Source organism: Pleurodeles waltl, chromosome 5 (assembly GCF_031143425.1).
Source record: "Pleurodeles waltl isolate 20211129_DDA chromosome 5, aPleWal1.hap1.20221129, whole genome shotgun sequence".
Taxonomy (NCBI): domain Eukaryota; kingdom Metazoa; phylum Chordata; class Amphibia; order Caudata; family Salamandridae; genus Pleurodeles; species Pleurodeles waltl.
The window spans coordinates 1,144,453,125-1,144,460,889 of record NC_090444.1 but is presented as its reverse complement, the minus strand read 5'-3'; the positions used below and the strand labels follow the sequence as shown (position 1 = coordinate 1,144,460,889).

Sequence of the window (7,765 nt, the reverse complement as noted above, 5' to 3'; positions counted from 1 at the left end):
TTCTGTCTGTGTTCTAGGTGGTTGCCAGGCCTTGATAGTTTCAATCTTGGCCTCGAGTGGCTGCACCTTGCCACCACCTAATAGGTGTCCCAAGTACACCATGGAACCCTGCCAAATCTGGCACTTACCAGCCTTGATGGTCAGGCCTGCTTGTTGCAGGGCCTGAAGCACCTCCTTGAGGTGAGGCAGGTGTTCCTCCCAGCTGGAACTGTAGACGGCTATGTCGTCCAGGTAGGCTGCGCAGAAGGCATCCTTGCCAGCTAGGACCCCGTTAACCAACCATTGGAAGGTAGCGGCGCATTTGTCAACCAAAGGGGCATCACCCGGAACTGGTAATGGCCATCAGGTGTGGAAAATGCAGATCTCTTTCAACCCCCCAGTCAAGACGATCTGCCAGTACCCTGATGTGAGATCAAACGTACTGAGGAATTTGACAGCACCCAGCCTGTCTACGAGCTCATCAGCTTGGGGGATGGGGTGAGCGTCAGTCCGTGTGACTGAGTTGAGACCACAGTAGTCCACACAGAACCGGAGTTCTGGCTTGGCACCGGGTGCAGCAGCTTTGGGTACCAGCACCACAGGGCTGGCCCAGGGACTGCTGGACTTCTCAATAACCCCTAGGGCTAACATCTTGGAAACTTCCTCCTTGATGCTGGTCTTCACCTTATCTGACAACCTGTAAATGTTGTTCTTTACAGGGGGACTGTCGCCCGTGTCAATGTCATTGACACACAGATGGGTAAGTCCAGAAGTAAGGGAAAACAGGAAAGAGAACTGCTCCAACAATTTGTAGCAGTCTCCTCTCTGATCCAGAGTCAGAGAGTCAGAGAGATTGACACCCTCCACTGACCCATCACCTTCTTTGGCAGAGAGGAGGTCGGGGAGAGGTTCACTCTCCTCGTCCATGCCCTCATCTGTTACAAGGAGCATACTGACCTCAGACCTCTCAAAATGAGGCTTGAGTTGGTTGTGGTGGAGAACCCTTAGGGGGTGCCTAGGGGTCTTGAGGTCTACTAGGTAAGTGGCCTCCCCACTTCCGCTCCTTGATCTCAAATGGGCCAGTCCAGCGGTCCCAGAGAGCTCTAGGCTCTACTGGCTCCATTACCCAAACCTTGTCTCCAGGTGAGAACTTGACCAGAGTGGCCTTCCGGTCATACCACTCTTTCTTCACCTCTTGACTGGCCTCAAGGTTACTCTTGGCCTGCTTCCAGAAGCTTTGGGTTTGGTTGCGAAGGGCCAGCATGTAGCTGACATCCTGTGGAGGTGTCTTGAGAGCTTTCCCCCAGCCCTCTTTTACTATGCTTAGCGGTCCCCTGACAGGGTGACCATTGAGAAGCTCAAAGGGGATGAACCCCACCCCTTTCTGGGGCACCTCCCTAAAAGCAAAGAGCAGGCATGGCAAGAGGACGTCCCACTTATGCCTCATGGCCTCAGGTAGGCCAGTGATCATGCCTTTGAGGGTCCTGTTGAATCTCTCAACAAGCCCATTGGATTGAGGATGATAAGGGGTGGTAACCCCACACTCATCAGACATGGACTTTATGTATGCAGACATGAGGTTTGTGCCTCTGTCAGACACAACTTCCTTAGGGAATCCCACATGGGTAAATACTCCCATCAGGGCTCTGGTCACCACCGGTGCAGTGACTGTTCTCAAAGGGATTGCCTCTGGATAGCGGGTGGCATGGTCCACCAAAACCAGGATAAACCTGTTGCCCAAGGCAGTTTTGGGGTCCAAGGGACCAATGATGTTGATGCCATCAATTAAAACAGTCTACCCAAGTTTGTGTGGAAAGTTTGGTGCTGTCCCTAAACCTCTGATGGTATTTTTCAGTGGTCGGCCCAAACTTGGCCAGTAAAGCGTCTTTCATGGGTGCAGAGACATTCTGATCATGTGGATCTAGTGTAAGAAGTGTGCCCCTCCCCACTGCTGGTACATAAAACCACAAGGCCGTCCCACCTAGGTCCTCTTGGGTCCCATGAGCCCTTAGTGCAACTTCATAGACAGCCAACTACCTGTCAATGTCAACTCCCACCACATAACTTGGCACCACATTTTTGGGTATATGAACCCTTCTCTCCCCAACAGGTCCTGCATGTATGCTGCCACCATCGCTGCTAGACTCAGACTGTCTCGCCTTGATCTCCAGCTCCTTAAGACTCAGTTCATGAGCCAACAAACGTTTATTCTCAGCCAATGCTCTCTCAGGTGTTTTTGCTTCTCTCTCTGCTTTCCCTTCCTCCTGTTGAGCTTTAATTTTTAACCTTGCCATTTGCAATTGAAATTCTCTCTCCTTTCCTCTGCGGTCAGGCCCTGATCAGAGACACTGCTCCCTGGTTTGGCAGGGGGCACATCTGCAGTGATAACATCATCCACTGATGGCAAACAATCCTCTGAGGGGTTATCCTCTGGACCCTCCTCCTCAGTATCCTCCTCTGAATGGGCTTCCACCCAGGCCCTCAGCGCCATTTGAAATTACTCCTTTCTGGAGGCACCTTGGGTGGGTACTCCCATATCCCTGCAGAATCCTTTCAGCTGTTTGACAGTATATGTCTCCAGCATGGCTAGGTCAAAATCTTCATTTCCAGCTTGAGACCCAGCCAGAGATATGTTGAGTGAGGATTTTAGTTAAACAATTGTCAGTAAAAACTAAATTGCAGAAAAAGATAAAAAATCTATTTGACCTTCAACTGTGGGTAGGTAGTGAACACTTAACTATTGTATGTCACTGCACAAATACAAGTCCTATCATCACCGCTGATCACCAATATTATAAATGGGGTCTTTGGTTGCCAGTCAGGTTACCCCCTGTCCAAGCAAGGACCCTCATTCTAGTCCGGGTAAGTCACACACAATCCAAATTATCATTTGCCCACCCTCTGGTAGCTTGGCACTGAGCAGCCAGGTTTAATTTAGAAGGCAATGTGTAAAGTATTTGTGCAGTAAATTATGCAATAACATAGTATATCACCACACAAATACTCCACACAGTGTTTAGAAAAATATATAGGCCCTCATTACAACCATGGTGGAAAATCCCGCTTACAGCCGTGCCGGCGGCCGCCAACATACCATGACCTCGGCGGTATTTCGCTACGGGTATTATGACCCACACAGAGAAATCCGCCACTATACAGACACCCACACAAGTCCGCCACACCAAAGGTCAGTGATAAAATGGCGATAGCAAAACACACACCGTCATGCCAACAGGAATACGCCTACAGTTTCACGACCCACGAATCACTGCAGCAGTCTTTCAACCGTGGTAAACCATTGGCGGTACACATTGCTGCGCTCAAAATACACACACATTTCCAAAACCACACATTAAACAATTCAAACTACACACACCTGACACACATACACACACCACACCCACACACCCACGCCACTATAAAACACACACCCGCATCACCCACAACCCCTTACAGTGAAAAAATTTGAAGAAGCAGAGAGAGAGAGAAAAGCAAAGACCACACCATCATCCAGAGGCACAGAACACCATCACACATTTACCATCCACGTACCTCACAGAACAAACCCCAACACATCACCCCACACATCACCCCACACATCACCTCACACATACCACTCACACCACATTCATGGCACCCCAAAGACACCCCAGGTTTTCAGAAGAGGAGCTAAGGGTCACGGTGGAGGAAATCTTCCGGGTACAGTCACAGCTATTCAGATCGCAGGTGCAGCAGACATCCATTGCAAGGAAGATGGAGCTATGGAGGAGGATCGTGGACAGGGTCAATGCCGTGGGACAGAATCAAAGAACTAGGGATGACATCAGGAAGAGGTGGAATGACCTACGGGGGAAGGTACGTTCTGTGGTTGCAAGACACCAGGTAGCCGTACAGAGGACTGGCAGTGGACTTCGACCTCCTCACTCACTAACTAACAACATGGGAGGAGCAAGTCTTGGCGATCATGCATCCTGAGGGCCTCGCAGGAGTAGCAGGAGGACTGGACTCTGGTAATTCAAATCTTTACTACTTCATCCCCCACCCTACCTGCATGCCATCACAAACCCCTACCCTCACATCCATCACTCCAACACTTCACATATACCCCACCATCACAACCCACCTAACCCAATACCAAGCCCTGCTTGCAACAACAATGCATGGACCCCCATCACAGACCTGCATGGACACCCATCACCACAGCAGGCCCAGTAGAGAGACTCACCCAACCCACATAATCACCAATCACACAACGCCAAGGCTACAGTGCAAGCCCATTAATACAGGGGAACACACCCACTGCATAAGATGGCACACACAGATACAATAACAATGCATTTACATTCCAACAGGACACCTACCCAACGTCACTGGACAGGAGGTGCCAGCCATATCCAGTCCCCCCACAGAAGAGGCCCACAGTGATGACAGCAGCTCTGCACACCTGGATCAGAATGACAAGCCTGGCCCATCTGGGACCTCTGGATAGTCAGTTCCCCTGTCTCAGTCCCAAACCACCACAGAACCTCCCCCCTCAGGAAACACCAGCACAGCTCCCACCCAGCGGGCCCATGCCACTGTCCCAAGGACACGTCAATCAGCAGTGTGTCCACCACTACAGGGACCCCTGGCAAACCCACTAACCCAGGACGACCTGGGGTCAGTGGCAGTGGGCACATGGTTCAGGGCACAGAGGCACAGGACAACAGGGAAACTGGGAGGACTGCTGTGCGACAGGGGGAGGACAGGCCCAGGGAACCCACTCTCCATGAGGCACTCTCCAACATCATGGGAGCATGCCACCATTCCCAGGAGATCATGGGCATGGCACTGGCCAAGTTTCAGGAGACCCAGCGGCTGCAGGAGGGACACTACATGGGGATCAGGGATGACCTCACCAAAATCTACACCATTTTGGTCACCATAGCAGGAGTGCTGGCTGACATGGGCAAGACCATGAGAGAGGCAGTGGCACAACAAAGGGCCCCTGACACTAGCCAAACCGATGAACAGCCTTCCACCTTCACCGGCGCTAGAGGACAGGAGGCCACGCCACAGGAACAACAGGCCACCAGCACCCCACCCCCTGCAGAAGGAGAACCACCCCACAAACGGTCCCTGTGGTCCAGGCAGAAGACAGAGAACATTGCCAAGACCCCCGCCAGGAAATAAGACTCTCATGATTGTCACCCTTCTGTCCCACTCTGTCACCCTGTCCACCTAAAACTGCCAATACTCCCCTTCCTATGCCCTATTGGACAATGCACCTGTGATACCAAGAGACTGGACTCTACTATGGACCTTCATCCACCATTACCCCAGCCCCTTGCACATACCCCCATACTCATTAGCCCCTAAATAAACACCCTTTAATCACAAAGCAATCTGATCTTTTACAAATGTATTATTACAACATTAGCAACAAACAGCAATGTAAATGGTAATTTACTCATACCAATGCATGACAGTTGTTGGCCAGCAGTACATATAGCAGAAGGCAGATTGTGGTACCCAGATCTGCGAAAAGTAAATCCAAAGGGAATAGTCAGTGTCCACAGACAGAGGTAAAGAGGCTGACATGTACAATGTCCTACAGTATTCTGAAATGTGAGGAAGAGTTACAGTCTCTTACCTGTGTGCCACTGGAAGTACTGCATGATGATGTTCATTCTGTTGTCAATATCTTCTTCCTCTGCCTCCTCTTCCTCATTGTCCACAGGCTCCACCGCTGCTACAAAACCATCACCAGGAAAAGGCACCTGGCATATCAAGGCCAGGTTGTGCAACATGCAGCATGCCACGACTATCTGGCACACCTTCTTCGGTGAGTAGCATAGGAAGCCACCTGTGAGATGGAGGCACTGGAATCTGGCCTACAGGAGGCCGAACGTCCTCTCAATAATACGCCTAGTTCACCCATGTGCCTCATTGTAGCGGTCCTCTGCCCTTGTCCTGGCATTCCTCACTGGGGTCAGTAGCCATGAGAGGTTGGGGTAACCGGAGTCACCTGCAAATGTCGAGGGACACCTGTTAGACACACACTAACCCTTAGGGACTACCCCATTCCCAGACACCTACTCATACTATGTGGGGACCTTGTGCTCACCTATTAGCCACACCCGGTGCCTCTTGAGTTGGCCCATCACACAAGGGATACTGCTATTCCGCAAAATATAGGCATCATGCACAGAGCCAGGATAGTTGCCATTCACATGGGAGATGTACTGGTCCGCCAAACACACCATTTGCACATTCATCGAATGGTAGTTTTTTCTATTTCTGTACACTTGTTCATTTCTGCGGGGGGGACAAATGCCACATGTGTACCATCAATGACACCAATGCTGTTGGGGATATGTCCCAGGGCATAGAAGTCAGCTTTCACTGTGGGCAAATCGGCCACCTGGGGGGACACGATGTAGCTTTGCATGTGTTTCAGTAGGGCAGACAAAACTCTGGTCAACACGTTAGAAAACATTGGATGAAATATCCCTGATGCCATGGCCACTGTAGTTTGAAAGGATCCACTTGCCAGGAAATGGAGCACTAACAGGCCCTGCACTAGAGGGGGGATTCCTGTGGGCTGGCAGATAGATGACATGAGGTCTGGCTCCAATTGGGCACACAGGTCTTGGATTGTGGCACGATCAAGTCTGTATGTGATTATGATGTGTCTGTCTTCCATTGTCGACAAGTCCACCAGGGGTCTGTACACCGGAGGATGCCGCCATCTCATCATCTGCCCCAGCGGTTGTAGCCTATGGAAGATAACGGTGAGCAGAGGGTCATTTACCACATAGGTTGCACAACTGTGTCTGCAGTAATGTTAGTAAATCTGTGTGTGAAATAGTTAGTCTGTATATGTGCCAAAATGTGCTGTGACGCAGTTAGGTGCCATGCCATGTGCACCCCTGAAATGGCGGCTGCCTGACTTGTGAAGGGGGACAAGGAGAAATGAGATAACTGTGCTGGCGTTGTGCAGCATCACGGTAGGCGGTCAAAGACGGCCGCGCAACTCAGCATTGGTTATCATTGGGCCCGATGGGTTCCAGGAGCCATTGGCCATGTACGCCAGTGGTGACAGTACGCACCGCCGCGGACGTGACCGCTATTTTCTATCTGTGCACTCACTTGATACCTGACCATCATCAGGAGAGGACCTACACTGCAAGTGCTGCTGTGACCAAAGGCTGGAAGCGACAATGGCTACAGTGTCTGGGGAAAGGGCCCCTGCCTTCACTGCGGAGGAGTTGGACAAAGTGGTGGATGGGGTCCTCCCCCAGTAGACGCTACTCTATGGTCCTCCAGACAAACAGGTGAGTACACTGTGAGCATGATGCGTGGGCATGATGTTTGGAGTGGTGTGGATGGAAGCCACATGTTGGGGGGGCTGAGGGCTGCATGTGAGGATGGTCAATGTATGTGCATCAGGGCATGGGTGGGAACTGGTGGCCAATGAGTATGACGGTCCGGACGGGTGAGTAATTCCCTTTCCTCCTGTACTTTTCCTCTAGGTCAGTGCCCACCAGAAGAAGGGTATTTGGTGTGCCATCGCCAAGGAAGTGCAGACCCTGGGGGTCTATCACAGACGGAGCACCCACTGCAAGAGATGGGAGGACCTGCACCGCTGGAACAAGAAGACGGCGGAGGCCCAGCTGGGGCTGGCCTCCCAATGTGTAAGGGGTGCCCATCACACCCTGAACCCCCTAATGTTCCGCATCCTGGCGGTGGCCTATCCGGAGTTGGATGGGCGATTGAGGGCATCACAGCAGCCACAAGGGGGTGA

At 51.5% G+C, this 7,765-nt stretch overlaps 1 pseudogene; it reads left to right on the top strand.

Annotated features, from left to right (window-relative positions):
• The first annotated feature begins 220 nt into the window (after positions 1-220).
• Positions 221-7,765, top strand: part of LOC138297099 (WD40 repeat-containing protein SMU1-like) — a 57,459-nt pseudogene continuing 49,914 nt past the window's right edge.